Source organism: Citrus sinensis, chromosome 5, assembly GCF_022201045.2.
Source record: "Citrus sinensis cultivar Valencia sweet orange chromosome 5, DVS_A1.0, whole genome shotgun sequence".
In the NCBI taxonomy this organism is placed as follows: Eukaryota; Viridiplantae; Streptophyta; class Magnoliopsida; order Sapindales; family Rutaceae; genus Citrus; species Citrus sinensis.
In genome coordinates, this window is record NC_068560.1 from 5524808 (window position 1) to 5536355 (window position 11548).

General features: G+C 33.0%; 1 pseudogene; it reads right to left on the reverse strand.

The window, feature by feature from the left end:
• Positions 1-9594: 9594 nt before the first annotated feature.
• Positions 9595-10845, reverse strand: LOC127902197 (L-type lectin-domain containing receptor kinase IX.1-like; annotated as a pseudogene).
• Between the last annotated feature and the right edge of the window lie 703 nt (positions 10846-11548).

Below are 11548 nucleotides of genomic sequence, written 5' to 3' on the forward strand. Positions count from 1 at the left end.
TTGTATGTGGCACGGCCAGCAGTTGCAGGATTCGGCGGCAGTTGAATCACACTGTTGCTCTCTGATAAGTTATGTTATCATCAGATAGAGGACTGAAACTCGAATAGTTGAAGGATAACGCGCTTGCCAGTAATGGAATTAGTAAAATAGAAAGCCATGTGGTGATTGTAAATAAATGGAGAAGAAGAAGAGCCATTTGTGGATGAAAGGATTATGCTACTATTACAAAAATATTAGATGTCACTTATGTTTAATGAATGTACATATAATTCAAATACGCTTTTTTTTTTCTTTTGAAGAGTCAAATACGCATTTAAGCACAAGCATTTGCTCCATTTAACTAATAAAATCTCTTCAATGGTGCGAATCTTTCCATGATAAAGAAATTTTTCATTGTTAAAAAAAAAAAGTATTATGAATTATTAAATTTAACCAATGAAATCTCTTGAGACCGTATGGGTCATAATAAAGAAGAAAAAAATAAATACAATTAATTATGTCATACATTGTTTAGAGATATAACACAATTAATTAAGAACAAGAAGTCAATTTTATTAATTTCGGTAGTTTGGGGATATAATTTCAGATTAGATATCAGTGTCGTTATTTAAATTTGTAAATATGATAATGACATGTGTGTTGTTAAATTTCTCTTCTCCCTTTTGTTCTTTTCGAATGTCCTCAGTACACTGTTGAGCAACTGATCACTTACGCTATGACATCTTCTTCAAATATAATTAATTGATTTTGAAATATAATAAAAAAGAAAAAGACCTTAATTTTGAAAAGTAATTTCCAATTCAGTAGAAAATTCAAGAAGCTCTTTTTTAATGCGTCAACTACGGTTTGAAACATGGTATTGATGTTCTAAGAAATTTTCCTGCATGATATATAGTTAAGATTTCAATAATCAAAGGGCAGTTGACATTAATTAATAAAATTGTAGAGGTAAGTTTCCTTTTTTTATTTTGACGTATTTATTAATCTTTAAATTCATTCTTTCTTTTTTTTTCCCATTAATATGTTTCTTAAAACATAGTATTTTCTTTTCGTTTCCCAACTCTTTCCTTCAATAACAATATCCTTTCATTAGTCCAAAATATTGAAACTACTTAAGTGCTTTCAATATATTTTTCGCTCAAAATTCTTAAAAGCATAAATAGTACTTTGAAAACCAGGATAGAAAATACTAATTCCTTAACAGAACAGGCAACGTGAAAGCTATGTTGGGCAAGTGATTAGTTAATAATAGGAAGGTACTTAAATAACTAATTAAATAAAATTATTTAAAAATTACTTAATCGAATTCTTAAAAGTTAAAAAAAAAGTATGATAAATTTCTCGTTAATGCTCTTAGGATATATATTACATGTAGCTGTTTGGAATTCGAACAGCATTCCAACAAGTGAAGATGGAATCGAATTGCCTATTTACCCATCAAGCTATTTTTTTTATTTTTTCTCTTTTAAAGAAAAAATCTGTTTAATATTTTGGGCCATTTGCATTGCATGTAGGCTTTATCAGGCCCAAAATATCTCTTTATTATTCTGGCCCATCTCTTTGGCTCTCCCGGCCGAAGCCGAAGCAACCCAACATTTTCGCGCTATATCAACCCGATAGCTCGCGCTCCTATCATTTATCAACCCGATATTTGCGTGGCATTGTCACTTTGTCAGTTATCCGGCCGATAGGCTCGTGGCCTTTTCATTTATCAACCCGATAGTTTTGCTTTAAGATGACAAAACTCGAATTCGAATTCAGACGAAAGTGCATTCGGATCTACATCTGCATTGAAGTTTTGATATCTGGATCCACAAAAGAATATACAGAATCATATGTGAGTAATATCCGCATGAATTGTGGATAGATTTTTCAGATATTTGAATTTGTATAATAATAAATTCAAATATATTTTTAAATTTAATAATTTACCAAATAATATCAAATAAAATTCAATTATAATTCAACAATTAACAATTCAACACTAATTCAATATAAATAACATATAATGACACCATAAATCCACAAATATGAATTTCACAACATAAACAAACATAAAAATTAAAAAAAAAATCTAAGATCTACCGATTCATTAAAATATTCTTGTATTATTATTATCATTCTTTTAGTTTCATAACGTATTTTTCAAAGTCAAGGAATATTATAGCATTAAGTATGCTTATACATATTAAATAAATAATTTAACTTAGATATTTTTCAATTGGAATTCAATTAAATAAATAATTTAATTAAAAAAATATAGATCCAAATATCTAATTTTTCAAATGCAATTGCATCAAGATCCCAATCTAAATCCATATAGATCTTAGATTTTAGACTCCTAATCTTCTCAATATTTGTGGATGCAGTGATTTTTTGGCCATCCGTTTTGTTCCGAGCATATGGCCCAGTAACTGAACCCGTTTTATATAACCGTTGGCCAAAGTCAAGACAGAATTAACCCGTTTGAATCGTTAACTTCTATAAACATTAAAAAAAAAAAAAACAGAGATGATTTCAACTATATCAAACGGGTCCTCATTGATTTTTTCTTCAGAAGAATTCATTAATTAATTTAAAATTTTATTTCAAACAATGAATAATTTTTCATCTTCATCCCTCCTTTTAATAAAAGATAGATTAAACTAGAAGATTTGGGGGATGGGGGAACCACTCTAGTGTAGTATATGGATCAGGATCCTCTCCTGATCTGAATTTTTTCTGAGCAAATTCTATTAACATGATTGGTGGTTAATAAATTAAAAAATAATTAAATCATAATTATATACTAACATTAAAACAGAAGTGGCACAAAATCTGTAAAAGATTAGAAGTGATCAGATCAAAAGAGGATTCTAATTCATAGTATATTTATCCTCTAGTATATTTAAACTTTTATTTTTCTATATTTTCTAGTTTGGTATCATTTTACTAAAATGAGAAATCTCTTACTCGAAAAGAACTCTAAAAATAAATAAATTTTTGGATAATTTTAAAACTATTAATATCCAAATGATTGTGTTCAATAATATAAAATTTATCCTTAAAAGGATTGCTTCATAAGTTTTTGGATAATTTTGAAAATATTAATAATCAAATGATTGTTTTCAACAATACAAAATTTATCCTTAAAAAGATTGCTTAATTGATAGCCTCTTAGTTGTAAAGGTAAAAACTCAAATATTTACTGTAGAGGGATTTATTTAATATCAATGAATTAGTCTATAATTTATAAATTCTAAAAAGCATTAGTATTTGATGAGCCATAAAGTTTTAGGATATCTTCTGTCATTAAAAAAGAAAAAGTTGTTAATTTAGTAGTTTAGCATTGTAGCACTAGCAGTAAAGATGGCACAATATATTATGACATGATTATACGAAAAGAACTTTTTTCGCATTCGTGTTGACAAATATTGACACTATTAACATAGGTCGACACAACACAACATAATAAATAATCTTATTGAATTTATATTGGACCATCTCATCACGATTATACGTTCACTGACATAAATTTCAATTTACATATGTTAATATATTATTAAAAAAACTAATATACAATATACTAAACACTAAATTAATTATTTGTGTCATATTTATATTATATTATAAATTTATTCATGCCACATATATGTCTTCTAAACTTATTTATGCCTATTTTCTATGAATAATGTTGCCGTATTTTTTATTTTTTAAATTAACTTTTCATTTTTTCTATTAAATGATTGCTCTGGTAGGGATCTATATCACAGAAATATAAAATATATAAAATTATTTGTGATTTCAATAAAATCATGGGACCCAAAGTTGTTACCCCACATTAGAGGTGGCCAATGGGCCGGACGGCACGAGGCACAGCACAAGCACAGCACGTGTCCGTACAGCACGGCACGGCACGAGCACATTTCGGTATAGCATGCGACACGGCATGGCACGCACGTGGGCTGGGTCGAGCTTAAATTTTAGGCACGTGGGCCTTAAAAGCGCGGCACGATTAGAGATGGGCCAAAGCACGGCATGCGAAAAAGCACGCAATAAGCACGTTTAATTTTTTAATGAAAGTAAACTTAAAATTTTATGATTTTATAAATAACTTACAATTGAATCTTTTAATATATTTTATTAGCTCAAGTTTTTAAAATTTATTTAATTCTTAGTTTCAAAAAAAAATTGATTTATGTTTATAATTTATTAAATAAATAATTGATATCATGATTTTATAAATGTGTTTTAATATTATTATAAACTATGATATATGACTCTACGTAATTTCAAGTTAACAATTAAGTTAACCCTTAAAAAAAATTATTATTGTTGTTGTTGTTAAGTAATAAAAAAGAATTCTAATATAGAGTCAAACTTAGTAATTAATATTACATTCTCTTATTATTATTAATTTATTATTATTGAATATGAACTTGATTTTTGAATTCTTTATTCTATTAAATTTGAATAAAGGTACATGGATCCAAAAAAGTACATAGACTTGAAAAAAATAAGACAACAACTTGGCATTAGTAAATAGTTAGCCTTTTTCTAGCGTGTATTGTAATTTTTGCGACAGCTTTAAATTACAGTGACTAAATATGAGTAACTGTTTGTTTAGTTTTTGTAATTGTAACTATTAGAGTGTGTTAAGAATCATCTTAACTATTATCCGTATTACTACACTTACAAAGTTGAGATAGAGTGTAAACAGACACGCATGTATGGGAAAGAACTGCAAGAAAATACAGAGTAAAGAATGCAAGAGGCTATCTTTTTTTTTTTTAATGGTAATATGGTACAGGCAAGCTATTTTTATTCTTCTTGTCTCTTCCTATCTTGCTCCTGCACTTGGAAACGTTGAAAGTTGGCTAGTTCAAGGAAGCCAATCCCTCCCAGGTGAAATACAAGTATTTCTTTGATTAAAATGATTCCCCTTTTATTAATCAACCATGGCTTATTTATACAAGCTGAACAAAACAGAAACATAAACAAATAATCCCAACAAATCAGGAACTAGATACTAAGTTGATAATATCCCAACTAACTTGGACTTATTCAACTACTACTTTATTCAATTGGACCGAACATGACCATCAACTCAATAAGCATATCAACTCCCTCCCCCTTAAAATTCTCCTTTGTCCTCAAAGGTGATGTCTGGAAACTGTTCCTTGATAAAATTTCGATCTTCCCAAGTTGCTGCAGCTGGAGACATTCCTTGCCAGTGGACAAGAACCTCTTGCTTCTTCTTTCGGATTCGTCGATCAAGTATTGCTTGCGGCATAGGCATAATTTTCTCTTCATTAACTATCATCTTAGGCAACGGTTGCTGCACCTTTATATGCTCCCCAATCTTCTTCTTAAGGAGTGAAACATGGAAAACCAGGTGAATGCAAGAACCCAAAGGCAACTCCAGCTTGTAGGCTACTGCTCCAATTCGTTGCAGTACTTTATAGGGACCATAATACCTGGGAGCTAATTTCAAATTTTTCCTCATAGATACTGAGAGTTGTCTATAAGGCTGCAACTTCAGATACACCATATCTCCCACAGAAAATTCCCTCTCCTTGTGCTTCGAGTCATAGATGCGTTTCATCCTAGCCTGGGCTTCTTTAATCCTCTCATTGACTTCCTTGATAACTGCATCCCTTTCCATGAACTCCTGTTCAACAGATGCGACTCTAGCTGTCCCTGGAACATAAGCCAATAGAGATGGAGGAGCTCTTCCATAGACTACTTCAAACGGCATTTTCCGGATTGATGAATGATAGCTAGTATTGTAACAAAATTCTGCCCATGTCAGCCATTTTACCCAATTCTATGGTCGTGAGCCCGAAAAACATCTTAAATACATCTCAAGCGTACGATTCACCACTTCACTCTGCCCATCTGTTTGAGGATGATAGGCGGAACTGTAGTTGAAAGAGGTGCCTTGAAGCTGAAATAGTTCTCTCCAAAATGCACTAGTAAAAGTTGGATCCCTATCACACACTATAGAACGAGGCATACCATGCAACCGAAATACTTGATTGAAGAAAATACGGGCAATACCCACAGCAGTATAGGGATGAGAGATGGCGATAAAATGTGCATATTTTGACAACCGATCCACAACAACTAATACAGTCGATTTACCATGAGAAAGTGGCAGCCCCTCAATGAAGTCCATGGCTATATCCTACCATATTTGAGCTGGTACTGGAAGCGGCTGTAGAAGTCCCGCAGGCATCACTTGCTCAACCTTATTTTGCTGAAAAACATCGCAATTGCTAATGAAGGTTTTGATTCTATTTCGCATTCCCTTCCAATAGAAATTTGTACGAATCCGATGGAAAGTCTTCAAAAAAACCTTCATGTGTGCTGCTGTGAAATTGCTCCATGATGTCAGGAATTAGAGCTGAATCTTCTTCTAAATAAATTTTTTCCTTAAAAAATAAAACCCCATCCTGCAACTTCCATGGACCTATGGCCTCACCATCCTTGACCTTCTGCAATAGTTCCCGGAGAGAAATTTTAGATTGTATTTCTTCTTTGACAACTTCAACCCAATTAGGTAGCGGTTTAGAGATAGCATGATTTTCCCCTGAAACTTCCTCCTTCTCGTTTCTTCTGGGAAGTGCGTCAGCTACTGTATTTTCTTTTCCCCGTTTGTACTCAACTAGCTGATGAAGTGTTATCTAGTGTGGAGGAGAGAAAGAGAGCAAAGAAAAAATATGGGATACTCTTATAAGACTATACGAGGCCAAATCACAACACAATAAGATTTTCTTGAAGAAGAGACTTTATACTCTTCAAATGGTGGAAATCACATATTATTAATTTATTATTATTGAATATGAACTTGATTTTTGAATTCTTTATTCTATTAAATTTGAATAAACGCATATGGATCCAAAAAAGTACATAGACTTGAAAAAAATAAGACAACAACTTGACATTAGTAAATAGTTAGCCTTTTTCTAGCGTGTATTGTAATTTTTGCAACTGCTTTAAATTACAGTGACTAAATTTGAGTACCTGTTTGTTTAGTTTTTGTAATTGTAACTATTAGAGTGTGTTAAGAATCATTAAACTATTATCCGTATTACTACACTTACAAAGTTGAGATATTGTGTAAACAGACACGCATGTATGAGAAAGAACTGCAAGAAAATACAGAGTAAAGAATGCAAGAGGCTGTCTTTTTTTTTTTTTTAATGGTAATATGGTACAGGCAAGCTATTTTTATTCTGCTTGTCTCTTCCTATCTTGCTCCTGCACTTGGGAACGTTGAAAGTTGGCTAGTTCGAGGAAGCCCTCCCAGGTGAAATACAAGTATTTCTTTGATTAAAATGATTCCCCTTTTATTAATCAACCATGGCTTATTTATACAAGCTGAACAAAACAGAAACATAAACAAATAATCCCAACAAATCAGGAACTAGATACTAAGTTGATAATATCCCAACTAACTTGGACTTATTCAACTACTATTTTATTCAATTGGACCGAACATGACCATCAACTCAATAAGCATATGATAATATAAGACAGAAGATGACAACAGTTGCAAAAAGAGAGAATAACAGCAAAAGACAGAAATTTTAACTGGATTAACAAACAAAAAAGTTCCAAAAAAAAGGCAAGGCAGAGAGATTCATGTGCAAATGGTTACACAATTACGGCACTCCCCACTTAACTAAACAAAAAAAAAAGGAAAAAAAGAAAGGAAGTCAAAGCCAGCTATTCATCTCTAGTTCAGTTTTAAAGCAAAAGGAATATAAACAAACGATAAACCTGGCCACCGTGGCTCAAAGTCTTGAGGCGATTTTGTGGAGTATTGGCTGGCAGTGGCGGTGGCGCGATGCTGGGGCGGTAACTTGTGACAGCGTGAAAGAGGCTTGACGGCGTGAGTTCGTGGCAGAGGCTTGATGCGGTGACGCATGACAGCGTGAGTTCGTGCAGCGGTCCCTCGAGCAGTAGAGTGTGAGATGTTGGGAGTACATGTTAATTGTTAGGGACTTGGGGTTTGTTTTGCCATCTTGTGAGTTTTTGTGAAGTGTCACCTGTGAACATGTGTTTGTGTCACCTGTGAACATACTGGGACGGTAAGTGATGTCTTAGTATCACTACCAAAAATTAGAATGATTTTTGTTTTAAACTTAAGGAGAGAGAAAAGAAAATCAAATCTCAGCCATTAAAATTGATTATTATCAAATCTTAAGATTGCAAAATGATTAGCAAAAGTTTAGCTAAGCACGGGTTGCAAATGCTTTTCTCTTTGGATCCGATTTTTTTTTCCCCAGAACTTATCTTTCTTTCTTTAAAGTCACCATCACTTTCTATTTAATTTGAAAATAAAAAAAGGGCGTAGATGGCCGGTCTTTCTCTCTCTGTCGCCGTGCGTAGACCACCGCATTTTCTTCCTTTTTTCATGTCTATATATCCTTCACAGGTGATCTCAACGTGTGGGACAGTTTTTTTTTTTTAAATTGCAACTAGCTTTACCTAAAAATTATCTAATTCATAAATAAAAGGCGACTCTGCATTTTAAAAAAAAAAATTCTGCATTTTAATATTAACACAAGTCAATGAATATGCAAAATGTAAGAAGGGTTCAAAGAAATATTAATGATTTTTATTTCCTTACAAATTCAAAACGCTCTGGAGTTTCTGACTTCAACACTACACTAATTCACACAGTAAACACACAGAGAGAAGAGAAAGGAAGTAGTTGCTGACTCTACGCAGAGAGTAAAGAATGATTCTCGAACTGCTGTTGTTTCATATTATGTTCTTGTTATCGTCTCCACCAAATTACGTTGTAGCAACACCATCAACTTTATTAGCAGCGTCTAATTCTTCATCCACTTACAGAAATGTGACTGTTTTGCTGACTTTCAATAACAGAACGTATTGCTATTACGATGAAGTTTGGTCATCTCTTGAAGATTTTCAACATGAAGATGAAGTTATTGTTGACAGATATGTTGGCTTGCAAAATCCAAATTTCGTCTTGCAAAATACAAATAAAATAGAGACACAACACACACATGTTCAGAGGTGACACCTCATAACTCAAACTCACAAGTTGCCAAAACAAACCCCGAGTCCCTAACGATTAACATTACAACTTCGAAAGTACAATGATGACATAATGATAACTGCCACCAACTCTCTCACAACCTCTCCCATTCATTTATGAGTAATGTTTGGTGTAGGAAAAAATTCTATCTACTCACTCTCTCTCTTTGGTTTTCCTCTTTATTTCTCTCATTTTTCTCCACACCAAGCATCGTCTTATTTAAATTTATTTAATTCATAAATAAAAGGCAACTTTATACTTAAATGTGACTTTGTACTTAAATTTATTTAATTCATAAATAAAAGGCAACTTTGTACTTTAAAAAAAAATTCTGCATTTTACTATTAACACGAGTCAATGAATATGCAAAATGTAAGAAGGGTTCAAAGAAATATTAATTATTCTTATTTCCTTACGAATTCAAAACGCTATGTTTTTCGTCAACACGAATGCAACAAACTAAATGATTCTCGACTTTCATTTTCAATTAGCTTAATCAATTCATGCCAAGTTTTTCGTCTAACAAAAAAGGACTTCACTTTTCACATTGTCCTCCCCTTTGAATCAATACCATCAATAATCAGCATACCCACAGGCGGATAGAGATACGATAGCACTGGCATCTTCGGAGGGAGAATAGGCAACGGAGCTTCAAAGTCAAGCACACGAATTGCCTCCCCCATGGAACCCCTGAGACTTTAATCTGGATGAGCACACCACAGCCCAACCATCATCAAACGCCCGACCTCTTGCTCATCAAACTCTCCGCATAGTCTCGGATCAGCCCCCTGAAGGAGCTTTCCATCACCATAGAGCTCCCAAACCCACTGCAACAAAGACACATTTCCCTGTTTGGCCGTTGTGTGGTCAGTGGATTTTCTCCCGCAAGCGTTTTCCAAAACAACAATGCCAAAGCAGTAGACATCAGATTCTTTGCTGGCTTTCCCTGACATGGCACATTCAGGCGCCATGTAGCCCAATGTTCCTGCCAAAACGGTTGTTTCAGAACCTTTGCTATGTTCTACAAGCCTTGCCAAGCCAAAATCTCCAATCTTGGCTTTGAAATTTGAATCTAACATGATGTTGCTTGATTTTATATCTCTATGTAGTACACATTGATCCCATTCTTCTTGCAAGTAAAGTAATCGTGCAGCCAAGTCTTGAGCAATTTTATACCTCAACTCCCATGTTAAAAACCTATTTTCTTCGAAAAGATGTGAATCCAAGCTGCCATTAGGCATGAATTCATAAACAAGCAACAGCTCATTTTTCTCATGGCACCAACCCAAAAGTTGCACTAAATTCCTATGCCTCAATCTACTAATGACTTTCACTTCAGAAGCATACTCCTTTATCCCCTGTTTCGAACCTTTTGACACTCTTTTAACTGCAACATAAGCGTTTGTTTCCCCTGAAATTCCTTTATAGACGCCACCGAAACCTCCCTGTCCTAGTTTCTGTTCATCACTGAAATTATTTGTTGCCTGGGACAATTCCTTGTACGAATACTTTCTCGGTCCTGATAGTTCAAATTCATAATTAACATACTCATTGAGTCCTTGATTATTGCCTTCATTATCATCCTCATCGTATCTCTTCCTCCCAATGCCAGTAACCCAAATGATCAAAGCCAGCACACCGATCAAAACACCCCCACCAAGACTTAATCCACAGCCAGTATTGTTCTGTTTTTCCCTCTTCTTCTTGGTGGCTGATAAGAAGCCACGTAAGTTAAAGAAGACACCCAAGCCTAACAGCAAATATGAAAGACTATGCTTGAGCATGAAAGCCATGCATGAAACATGCATCACGTGGAAATAGCATGAGAGCAAGTTCTGGAGCAAGTTTCGGTTGGTTTACTACGTCAGTTATCCGGCCGATAGGCTCGTGACCTTTTCATTTATCAACTCGATAGTTTTGCTCTAGGATGACAAAATTCGAATCTAGATTTAAATGTAGGTGCATACGGATCTTGATCTAGATCTGCATTAAAGTTTTGATATCTAAATCCGTAAAAGAATATACAGAATTAGATGCAGGTAATATCCACATGAATTGTGTGTGGATTTTTTAAATATATGGATCTGCATAATAATAAATTAAAATATAATTTAAATTCAACAATTTACCTAATAATATCAAATAAAATTCAATTATAATTCGACAATTAGCAATTCAACTTTAATTTAATATAAATAACATATAATAACACCATAAATCCACAAATATTAATTTCACAACATAAATCAAACATAAAAAAAAAAAATTTAAGATCAACCGATTCATTATAATATTCTCTTATTATTATCATTCATTTAGTTTTATAACATATTTTTCAAAGTCAAGGAACATTATAGAATTAATTATGCTTATACATATTAAATAAATAATTTAACTTAAATGTTTTTCAATTGAAATTCAATTAAATAAATAATTTAAATAAAAAAGTGAGGATCCATATATCTAATTTTTCGAGTGTACTTATGTCAAGATCCT